This window comes from Salvelinus sp. IW2-2015, linkage group LG3, assembly GCF_002910315.2.
Source record: "Salvelinus sp. IW2-2015 linkage group LG3, ASM291031v2, whole genome shotgun sequence".
NCBI classification, from domain to species: Eukaryota; Metazoa; Chordata; class Actinopteri; order Salmoniformes; family Salmonidae; genus Salvelinus; species Salvelinus sp. IW2-2015.
In genome coordinates, this window is record NC_036840.1 from 21,270,205 (window position 1) to 21,282,500 (window position 12,296).

The following is a 12,296-nucleotide window of genomic DNA, read 5'->3' on the forward strand; positions in this document are numbered from 1 at the left end:
CTCATTCATGATTGCTTGTTTTTTTCTCATTTTTTTTCTATACAATTTTTTATTTGTTGAAGCCCCTTTCTTAAAACGAACCTTTAAATACCCACTGAGAGAATAGGGTTGGATACCAATTTCAGTCGATACATTGTAATCTTTAGAAGCAGTATTCTGTCAAATGGTAATGTAATAACACATCTCCAAGACCAAAAAGTCCATGGTATAGTTTGTTGCACACTTACTGAAGTCAAAACACCCACTGACTGTAGATCAATGATACACTTTACAATAGTAAGAACAGTGCATCCAAAATGGCACCCTATTGCCTACTGTGCATTATATAGGGTATGTATGGTGCAGAATCAGACAGCCAGAGTCAGCATAAAAGCAAGTCACCCCCCCCCAAATTGCATCATTGGGGGTAGAGTGGATATCATAACCACTTGGCTAGTCAGGATAGGCTCGAGTTGGAGGGGGCACAGAAGCCATTATAGTAATGAATGTGGCCTCTAACTATATGGGTTCTTCTTTAACAGCCATTGACAATTCTAAACTTCAGTCCGAGTAGCACGATTGCCCCCATCATGTCGGGGAGTTGAGCTTAAAAACCAACAATGAACGAACCCATCAAAACAGAACACATTTTTGATTTTGATAAGACAATTGGAGAAGTAGGACTCAAATAAGCTTAACTGCAGACTAAAGGAATGGGCCATAAAGACCCCCCCCCCCCCCCCCCAGTTTAGAGAAATTTGAGTTGGTTGAATACTACTAGGTCAAGGATAGGAATCATGGTGAAACAGGATCAGATTGCAGGGGAGGGGATCTAGAAGGATCGTATTAGATCCCAGGTAAAGGTGGTAGGGACCAAGGATCCTCATTTGAAGGGGCAGGGACGTTTTTGTTCAGTGTTTCATGAAGTGGAAGGTTGGGACGGAGATGGAGGGGGGACCTGGGGCCGAACGAAATCCTCTAGAATGTAGAAACTAGATGAGGTCAGCCACGTTCATTGGCATCTCCTCGACGGTGGTATTGTAGAACGTCTCGATGTCCCGCAGCGTACGCTTGTCCTCTTCAGTCACCATGTTGATGGCAACGCCCTTACGACCGAAACGACCACCTCGCCCAATCCTGACAGAGGAAGCAGAGGTTAGGTTGGACATTAGGTTCCATCATGACGTTGAATGCGACTGTGGCAGGTAGATATGACCCTTCATTACATGTTAAGTGCTTTGAGCCACCAGAAAAGAGCTATACATTCATGCTATTACATAATGATTGACTATTTACCCCCCCTCCCCAATTTGTTACTTAAATCTTGTGTACCCATTGAATGAAACCCGAATGAACACAAAGGAGTCGCAATTTCAACCAACTAGAATCAAACTACATAACACTGTATTCAGCCAGTGTGGAATCTGATCATGAGTTCCAGAGCCCTGAGGTTTAGAAACACGCCAGCCAACAGAACGCTGACAGGCGGAACTAGAACACTCAGGGGGTTCCAGAGTCAGTTGACACGCATGGATTTCATCATTATACAGCTGTAGTTTAGCATGTCAAACACATGGTGACCTGGTATCAATGTCATTTGCTTTTACGTCAACCACATGTGAAGTCAGACATATTTCCACAAAGGACAACGCTGCATGCTAGGAGTCATAGTCTCACCTGTGGATGTAGTTCTCCCTGTTGGTGGGCAGGTCATAGTTGATGACCAGGGACACCTGCTGGACATCAATACCTCTGGCCTGGGGGACAAGAGAGACAGGAACAGTCAGTCCCAGGTTAAAAGGTGACCAGAGAAGACAGGCTGATGGCATTTGGGACACAGGTCACAGTACAAATAGGCCCAGGTGGCCAATGACAGGTCAGTCAGTCTTACTGTACTGATGTATAATGGTTGAAAATCAAGCGCTGTTAAAGACTGTACATTAGAAATTGGAGAAAGCCAAACTGTTCTATGGACATTGAGAATCATACCAACTAATTCAACTCTAGAGCAATACCATGATACCATCTAGACTAGAGGGAGAGGTAGCACCGGAAGCATTTTTTGTGCGCAATACTTGTTATTTTGAATCAGTCAACCGCAAGGAAAGAAAAAAGTTACATTAGCAAAAGGTTGTAAACTGCAAATAAGTCGTGAGTAGGGACTGTGAGCCCAGTCACTGTGGAGAGCAGATTCTAGATTCTCTACCAYAGACCTTCATTCCAGACACAGCACACAAGCTGGGAGGAGAGTTATCTCTGGACTTAAATGAACAGGAAGTGGGTGGGGAACCATTACAGTGAGACGCCATCGCATGGAACAGGGAAACTTGAGCTCGATGTCATTGCAGGAAGTGATTTACCAGCAGGTCAGTGGTGATAAGAACTCTACTGGAGCCTGAGCGAAACTCCCTCATGATCAGGTCTCTCTCTTTCTGGTCCATGTCTCCATGCTGGAAGAGGACATAAGATACACATCTTATTAGGCAGAGGTTATGTGGGTGTAGCTAAATGCTTGGGTTCCTAGCTCCTACAGCATAGTTATATCTAACATATATAAAAGTAAAGTTTAGGGTGAATCATGTTTTGCTAAAAGACTTAACATAGATACAGGTCATACGAATCCATGCCAATTATGGCTATATGAGATTTTAGACTTGGACATTGTAGAAAACAGTACTGCATGATTACAGGAGTTGGACTTGAGGTAACGTCAAAACACTACACAATATGCAAATACTGTGCCCATAGCATGAACCAGCCTATTCCTCACTGAACAGAGTTGACTGGGATGAATATGGACTDATTCTCTCTTCCCCTGGCAGATATAAGACTCAGTGCCACTAGAGAACACCGCCTTGCCCAGTTGACAGGGGAGATGAGGGCAGAGCATAGATGTAAAAAAAAGAAGGAGTTATGCCATTTCTATGGGACAGTCTCACATTGACATAGCCATGTTAATTAAAATCAGAGCAGAGTTGTTAGGACAATGTTCTTAGAATTGTGACACTGAACAAGGCACTCAAAGCCCTAAGTCTAAAATGACTCATGACAGAGCAACCTTCAGTCAACTTGATWACTTTTATATCTTGCCCATTATTTCACTAGGCAAGTCAGTTCAGAAATTTTTATTTTATTATTTACAATGACCTACCAAAAGCCCTAGTTCAGTGACAGGGATTAAAATAGAGGACAAAATGCCACAAGTCAAGTAAGAACATACATGACAGACAAGTTAATTCTCAAACCAAGGCTGTAGCCCAAGTTAACGTCAAGAGAAGTGTTTATACATACAATGATCCCCAACTTTTTTAAAGCCTCGTTAGCCTCTTACCCAGAGCAGTTTAAGGCCACAGACATTCAGGTTCATCGCCTCTTACCAGAGCGGAAACGGTGAAGTCCCTGGCGTGCATCTTCTCAGTGAGCCAGTCCACCTTCCTCCTGGTGTTGATGAAGATCACAGCCTGGGTAATGGTCAGGGTCTCATAAAGGTCACACAGGGTGTCCAGCTTCCACTCCTAACAGGTGAGACAAAGGAACAGATCAGGGGATGACAAAGCAATGGAATATAGCGCTGATGCACCAGTTAGGCAAACCCGTATTCATGCACAATATGGAGCTAGGCAGATGTGCTGGGTCATTATGAGTGAACCCTCTTCCAAAGTTCCCCCTTTCAATTTACACATCTCAACTTTCTTTTACCGTAGTCCGGCAAGCCAACTCAACTTAGCCTTTAATTACTACAAGTCTCATGAGAAGTTAAGTTGTCAAAACTAATGCCCAAGAGCCAATAACCATTGTAGGGCATTTGTCCAATAGAGGGGTGTGTTTTCAGGGCGACTGTCAGATCATGCCCCCAGAGCCCTGAGGCCCAGTAACAACCAGCGGACAGAAGGCCAACCCAGGCCACCCGGAGCCCCAGGGGATTCTGGGATCAGTTGACAAGCACAAGTCTCATAAAACAAACAGTCATTACCTTACTGGCAAGATAAGTCTAAATGTTTACCGTGGGTGTTTACACCATGCCTATGGTTCTGTGATGAGCTAAGATGACATGCTTCTTAGTGGTGCTTTTGTACCCTTGGTTCAGTAAAAGTAACCGAAAGGTTGCAAGACCGAATACCAGATTGACAAGGTAAAAATGTGTCGTTCCACTCCTGAACGCAGTTAACCCACTGTTACTAGGCCGTCAATGAAAAGAGGTATTTGTTCTTAACTGACTTGCCTAGTTAAATAAAAGGTAAAAAATAAATTGAGTTCACTTCAATTAAGTTTAACCAAATGTTCACATACCGGCTGTCAGAATAAGAGTTTACCATGCAAACACAATCATTAAAATGAGAACCAAATGACTGTAGGTGCAGTCAAAGCAAGCCTTACTCTAAACTCTCCCAAGGGCTAAATTTACATTTGAGTCATTTAGCAGACGCTCTTATCCAGAGCGACTTACAGGAGCAACTCCCCCAATCCCACCTTTAACTGATCCTAGATCTGTGCCCAAGGGCAACCCCCACCTCTTTCTCAACGTTGATGTAGAACTGGCGAATACCCTCCAGGGTGAGCTCCTCCTTCTTGACCAGGATACGGATGGGCTCACGCATGAACTTCTTGGTGACCTCCAGCACATCCTGGGGCATGGTGGCAGACAGCAGCACCACCTGGAGGGGTTAGAGGTGAAAGGCCATTAGTTAGAATTAACGACAGATGTTACATTACTTACGTCCACACTATCTACTACCTGGTAGCACCCAATTCCCAAATAGAGCACTCACTTTAGTCACTAGAGGGACTAGGGTGTCGCTTTAGACAGCCATGGTCAACCACATGGGGGTTAGGCATGTTGAAGTCAAATCAACAGTACACTGAACAGTCTACAACAGTTCAACCCCAAGGAAAAGGCAATGCCAACCTCAATCACATGAGTGACAGGTGTGGGTGTGTGTGGTGACTTGTTGTAAACTGACAGCAAGTGAATAAGTTGTAAACTGCTATTAAGTCGTGAGGAGGGACTGAGAGCCCAGTCACTGTGGAGAGCAGATTCTAGATTCTATACCAAAGACCTTCATTCCAGACACAGCACACAAGCTGGGAGGAGAGTTATCTCTGGCCCCCCCATACTATAGGGGGTGGGACAGTTTCAGTGTAACGCCACTGCATCAAGTTAATACTTCCCTTAAGCAATGAACCATGAAAAATGTTTATAGTAATGACAACGACAGACACATCTGTCAAATGTCTCTAGCTAAAGTCGGTACTACTCAGACTGACGTACCTGCGTGCTGGTGGGGAGCTTCTGGAAGATCTCGTAGATCTGGTCCTTGAACCCTCGACTTAACATCTCATCTGCCTCGTCCAGCACAAACATCTTGATGTTCTTGGAGGCTGGATGGAGGAACCAATTAAACATGCATATAAAAATATTAATTTAATTCCATCTTTACTGGTAATATCACCACTAACAATATTAGAGGGATGAAATAGCAAATTAATCTTTTCCTACTACTTCGCAACAAAAAGTGCTGAGTCATTGAACACTGTATTCAGCCAGTGTGGAATCTGATCATGAGTTCCAGAGCCCTGAGGTTTAGAACACGCCAGCCAACGAACGTGACAGGCGAACTAGAACACTCAGGGGTTCCAGAGTCAGTTGACACGCATGGATTTTCATCTATACAGCTCTATAACGACCGTTCACGCAAACGTATACACCAATTCAAACTATACAAGCTACATCTGACTTACTTGCAGCATGCAAAATAAAATATTGTAAAGCCTCACTCCAAGCGTAACTTCAACCGTTGTTGGCAAATAAACATTTGGTCAACCACTAGACCAGCACTTACCCAGGTATTTGCGGTTCAACATATCGAACACGCGGCCAGGGTCCCCACCACTATGTGGGGCCTCAGCCTGGAGCTTGGTAACCTCGTTACGGACGTTGGTCCCTCCTATACAGGCATGGCAGGAGGTCCCATGTAGTCACCTAGGGCAGGATCACCTTCTGGATCTGAGGAAGGAAAGAATATTGGATAAAGGGTATCGTTTTGAGTTCTGATTGTTGGGTTGTGTCAGAGGTGGACTAGAATAACTGAGTTGGTATTGGTTTGAAAGAATATGAGTTTCAGTGAAAAGGATATTTAATTCCCAATTCATCAGGCATCAGCGTATTTTGAAGCACGTGTTCCCATTACATGAAAATCTTTGGCTGGTTGACTTGTACATGTCAGGTTTGGCCAGTACATTTTCTGTTATACAACTGTTATAATTGGTTATAGATCTGTGCCCATAGCATGAACCAGCTATTCCTCACTGAACAGAGTTGACTGGGATGAATATGGACTCATTCTCTCTTCCCTGGCAGATATAAGACTCAGTGCCACTAGAGAACACCGCCTTGCCAGTTGACATTAGGTTACACACAGGCTAAGAGTTTAGAATAGTGTGACATTACTTATGGTGTATTCTAGTCACATATCTGTAAGTACCGAAGTAATGTGCCCATTCCCCCCAGGCATACCTGCTGAGCCAGCTCTCTGGTGGGGCCAGGACAGGGTTGGTGCCTTCAGCTCCATGTCAATCTGCTGCAGAATGGAAATGGCGAAGGTGGCAGTCTTCCCAGTACCAGACTGAGCCTGTGCAATCATCATAACTGGGCAGGCAGGACGGAGATAATCAATGTCACTCTTTATAAAACATTTGTGGCATACTATACGGTTCATTTCCTATACCGTTAACACAATATTTTGCGAGGATTGAACACATGCTTTTTTTGAACGTCAGCTAACAAACATACACATTTAAGTAAAATGACCACTCACTACCAGTTTTCGAGTTAATTTAAATTCTCAGTTTAATAAAATGCCTCAATTTGACCTGTTGCAGTGACAGCCTATTCCTCACTGAACAGAGTTGACTGGGATGAATATGGACTTATTCTCTCTTCCCCTGGCAGATATAAGACTCAGTGCCATTAGAGGACACCGCCTTGCCCAGTTGACAGGGAGCTTTAAGTCAAGCAGAAGTAGTGACTTCAGCAGTTTTAGTTCCCTTGGCTTAAGAGAATGTTAGAGGTCTTAAGGTGACGAACTCATGCTTTCTTAAGAGTTGAACTCCCTCATAAGGGTTATAACATATACAATTTACACCCAACCATCTGAAGTACGAGCGTGGTTGAATACTCACCCTTGATACAAGGGAGGATAGCCCTCTGCTGGATAGCGGAGGGTTTTTCAAAACCATAGGCATAGATTCCCCTGAGCAGCTTTTCGCCCAAGTTCATCTCATCAAAACTGTCCACGATCTCATTCCAGTTGCTCTGTAGGTTGAGGGCAGAATATAGACATCCACATTATATTTTAGTAAGTTAGCAGACAATATTATCCAGTTTTAGTTGACAGTGCATTCAAACTAGGTAAAAACCAGCCATCCTTCAGCAACTGCACATCTAACTTCATACATTGGAGATTTGGGGAACCAATTAGCAAGGTAGGCCTCATTACACAATATCTTGACCATCTGAGTATGTACAGTGTTTGCATTTAATTAGGAAGATTTCACACTATTGCGTATCTAGCTAGTCTTTCACATCCAATGTAGAAGTTGTCACACAGAAGCAATACACACCTCAATGATCCCATCTGGCTCCATGCCCTCAGGGCCATTATCTCTAGAACAGGGGTGTCAAAGTCAAATGGACGGAGGGCCAAATAAAAAATTTAGCTACAAGCCGAGGGCCGGACTGTTCGAATGTTCATTGAAAAWWTTTTAAATGACGCATATAGTCTAGTGAACCTAATTGAACCTACTGAAAACCTAACAAATATATTCCAATATGATCAGATAAATAAAGCAATATTTTCTTATGGCTCTGTCAGTAATCTTTAATTTTCAACAGACACAAAAGACAAATTTCCTTTATATAAAAATCCCCATAACATGAACATTAAATGAAAGAAACCGGTATTCAAGGCACCATCAGTAGCCTATATTTTCTATTTTAGCAAAAGTGGGCTAAATTTACTTCAAAGAAAAAAACAATAATAGCAATTTTCTATCATCCACTCAACTGAAATATTTTTAAAATATAATTGGATTGAAATACAATAAAATAAAGTGCAAAAATCTATTAATCAAAAACAACACTTTGTTTAAGGAGAACATGCAGTGAAAACAAATATTAAACTTTAACTTTTAAACTTGAACTGAGTAAAAACTCTAAATATGTGATTGCACAGTAATGTTCACTTGTTTGAGGTTGAGGGTGATACTTGGTGGTGTCCCATCTTTTCCACAAGTTCATCAATGTTCGGGGTAAGGCTCTGAGCTGAGGAAATCCTCAGAATTGAGTGGAGGTGTTCAGCAGTAAGTCGACTTCTGTGTGATGTTTTGTTCAGGTTCATCAAAGAAAACAGTTGTTCACACAGGTATGTGCTGCCAAACATAGACAACGTTTGAGCAGCCTGGATGCGCAGCTGGGGCATTGTGTCGGGGAGGAAACGGGCGAACTCCGCAGCACCCACTGCCGCATATTTTGCCCTCAGTGCATCATTGCATTGGAGGTCAATCAACTCCATTTGGAGGTTTGGTGGTGAGCTTTCCACGTCAACAGCAAATGGGTTACCGAGCAGTTCCAACCTGCTTTTTTGTGCTTCAAAGTCAGCAAATCGGCGTCGAAAGTCAGCGGCAAGCATACCTATTTTATCAGCCAACTGTGCGCTCGGGAACGCACTGGTAGAGAGCTTCTCTTTCATGGTCTGGCAGCTGGGAAAGTGGCTCAAATTTTCTTTCCGCATCTGCGTCTCCCACAGAGTCAGTTTGGTTTTAAATGCCTTCACTGTACTGTACATATCAGAGATGACATGATCCCGACCCTGCAGCTGCAAGTTCATTGCATTCAGATGACTCGTAATGTCACACAGAAAAGCCATTTCACACAGAAACATTTCGTCTCGGAGTTGTGTTGTGTCTTTCCCTTTGCTGTCCAAGAACAGACAAATCTCCTCACGAAGCTCGAAACATCTTTGAAGCACCTTTCCCTGGCTTAGCCATCGCACCTCTGTGTGATAAGGCAAATCACCATGCTCCGTTTCTAACTCCGTCAGAAATGCCTTGAACTGGCGGTGATTCAAACCTTTGGCTCTGATAAAGTTAACTGTGCGCGTGATGATGCTCATTACATGCTCCATTTTCAAGGCTTTACCGCACAACGCTTCCTGGTGTATGATACCTGTCTCTTATACACATCTAGATGTGTATAAGAGACAGGGCTGGAGTCCACTCCGCGGATGAAAATTGACAACTGGGCAATGTCAGAAATGTCGGTGCTCTCATCCACAGCCAAGGAATATGCAATGAAATCTTTTCCCTTTTTCACAAGCTGCTCTTTTAGATTGATGGACAACTGGTCTACTCTCTCGGCAATGGTGTTTCTGCTCAGACTCACATTTAAAAAGAGTTGCCTTTTTTCTGGGCAAACTTCGTCACAAACTTTAATCATGCAGTTTTTGATGAAATCCCCCTCCGTAAATGGCCGGGCTGATTTAGCGATCTCTTCTGCCAAAATAAAACTGGCCTTTTGTAGCCTTTGTTCCATGTCCATATTCTTGTTTTTGTCCGCGTGTTTCGTTTCATAATGTCGTCTCAGATTATACTCTTTCAGTACCGCCACACTTTCTCCACACAGAAGACACACAGGTTTTCCAGCTACCTCCGTGAACATATACTCCGACTCCCACCTTGTTTGAAACCCCCGGTTCTCAGTGTCCACCTTCCGTTTTGCCATTTTTGATGGGTATCTGAAAGTTAATTTTACTGTGATGCTGACGACTGCTGTGCCAATAAATATTGAAATGAAGCAGCCTACTGCTCGGTGCGTCACCGTTGCATTGTGGGAAATGTAGTATTGGTGCGTGTAAAAGATCTGCGGGCTGCCGGCTTGCTGCGGTCTGCGGGCCGGTTCTAATAATAAATCAAGATCATCCCAGGGGCCGTAAAAAACCTTCTCGCGGGCCGGATGTGGCCCGCGGGCCTTGACTCTGACATATGTGCTCTAGAAGGTCTGAAAAAGATCAAACATGGCAGAAGTCATTAATACCAATTTCCTGAGGGACAATAGTAAACTACCCTACACATTTTACAACCTAAACCTGCCTCTAAGCTTGAAGGCAAATATCGTTACTTATAGGCTACACTGGACAGGCATACTGCTCAAGTGAGAAATTGTTTCTGGCGGAGAAGTAATTCCTACTAAAAAAGGATTAAAATAATGTCAGTTAACCGTCTCGTAAAAGTTTTTTTCATGTATTGCTAAACAGCCGAATTGCACAATGGAGATTGTGTAGAGTAGAACACGTAGAGTGGGCGGGCGGCATTTCCCGGAAAAACGCCCATGGTCGAAAGGCGGCCATTTCTTTCAGACATTTCAAGATGGTCGTTCACCAAGGCCCGAATACCAGTGACGGTTAACAGCTTGCGTAAACGACGATTGAACGTGTAAAATACTTGCTTAAAAACAAATTACTTAGATGTTCAAAAACGGACTTAACATAATATTCCTATTGAAAGTAATCTCTGAAAATAATTCTGGTTTACAAGGGCCGGTAATCTACATGTTAAGCATTAGCCTGCTAGATAGCCAACTAGGCCCAATGTCGATCACTCCCGAGTGAATTGGCAACTAGATAAATATTAAGTCAACAAATCGCGAACATTGTTTTAATACAACACCTATCCATTTGGAATGTGATAAATAGGTCAGACAAAACTGGCAATAGTAAGACAATAAGGCCTGCCATCGTCACGCCGGTAACTACGACCATGTGCGTGACATTATCACCCCCCGCCCTTTCCTCGAGCCATCCTGCTGGACCTGGCTGACTAACGATACCATGTTGACCTGCCCAAGATCTTTCGATTAATATATCGACGTATTTTCAAAAGTGAGGCTTATTAAAATCAGATTACAACACAGAAAAGCCACATCAGGTACGTATTCCGGAAAGGCCTAGGCTAAACCAGGCTCAAATCAAGTTCGTCACTCACGTGCTTGCCGAGAAGCCGGCACCGCAACATCTCGTACTGCAAATTAGGCTAAAGTTCTAACAGTGGTTTTCTAAACATAAAAAATATATAATAATCTTAATTCGTACGCTTTCACAACAGAAAATAAAATGTTGTCGATCGATGTTGGTTATATATTACCAGTAACTCCTTATCTAAAAAGGCCGAATTGAGGGACCTTTACACATAACTAACGTTAACTTAGGCTAACTACATATAACGTTAGCATACGGGCTAACCAGATATCGAACAAGTCAAATACGTTCAACATTAACGCTTTAAACGTCGCATACATTTTCAAATAGTATGCGTTACGATAATACATATTTTTCCTATTTGAAATTACAATTTMATCAATATTACGCAATACAGTTCCAAAAATGTGCGTTCCTTACTGTACCTGTCTTCATATTCAGCCGACATTATCACAAAGGAAGAGAATGTGGCAGAAACCTTATATATACGTCTACGTGTTGAGCAAACTAGCGATTTCATTGCAGCAGTGCAATATCAATCAACTCTGACTCCACCCATTATGATATATCATTGGCCAACTCATACGTTATTAAAAAGTGATTGACAGCTGAATCGCATATATTTACACTCAAGTAGGCGGGACATAATACATAACCCTCCCATCGCATGTAACTATTGGGCAAAAGCACGCTTGAAGTCAGTTTTCATTGGGTATTTCCTTTGCAGCGTTGAACGCGCTCGAACACTGATCTCAGATCAGCTTTTCCGATCATGTTAAAAACTTCAACATTCTAGAATGAGAAATCTGAAACCGATGCAGGAACAGTTCATTTAGCACCACATATGGGTAGAGCCATCCCCTGCCAGTCTTTACGTCACTCAATTGGGCTCTCGAGTGGCGCAGCGGTCAAGGCACTGCATCTCAGTGCAAGAGGCGTTACTACAGTCCCTGGTTAGAATCCACATCCAGAGTCCCATAGGGCAGGGCACAATTGGCCCAGCGTCGCCCGGGTTTGGCTGGGGTAGGACATTATTGTAAATAAGAATTTGTTCTTATTAACGGACATACCTATTTAAATAAACATTTATTAAAAATCGTAATTTCGCAAATTACAGTAATATTTAGATGACATGTCTCCTGCTGTGTTGCAATATACACATCGGTTTGTACTTGTACCCTGAAATTTTTTGGAAGAACATGAGTAATTTACAGCATCACCATCTACCTAGACTAGCCTCTATTTTTTGTAATGGAGATAAAACGTACCTAATGACTAACATTGTCT

At 42.9% G+C, this 12,296-nt stretch overlaps 3 non-coding genes and 1 pseudogene across 3 annotated transcripts; all 4 read right to left on the reverse strand.

Moving 5' to 3' along the window:
• Window positions 1–845: 845 nt before the first annotated feature.
• LOC111952323 (eukaryotic initiation factor 4A-I-like) lies at window positions 846–7,702 on the reverse strand (annotated as a pseudogene).
• Window positions 1,384–1,527, reverse strand: LOC111956500 (small nucleolar RNA SNORD10). The gene has a single exon (XR_002876287.1). It is a non-coding gene; the product is annotated as a small nucleolar RNA SNORD10 (small nucleolar RNA).
• LOC111956505 (small nucleolar RNA SNORD10) lies at window positions 3,804–3,943 on the reverse strand. Its single transcript, XR_002876289.1, has one exon. It is a non-coding gene; the product is annotated as a small nucleolar RNA SNORD10 (small nucleolar RNA).
• Window positions 5,512–5,651, reverse strand: LOC111956510 (small nucleolar RNA SNORD10). Its single transcript, XR_002876290.1, has one exon. It is a non-coding gene; the product is annotated as a small nucleolar RNA SNORD10 (small nucleolar RNA).
• Window positions 7,703–12,296: the final 4,594 nt, after the last annotated feature.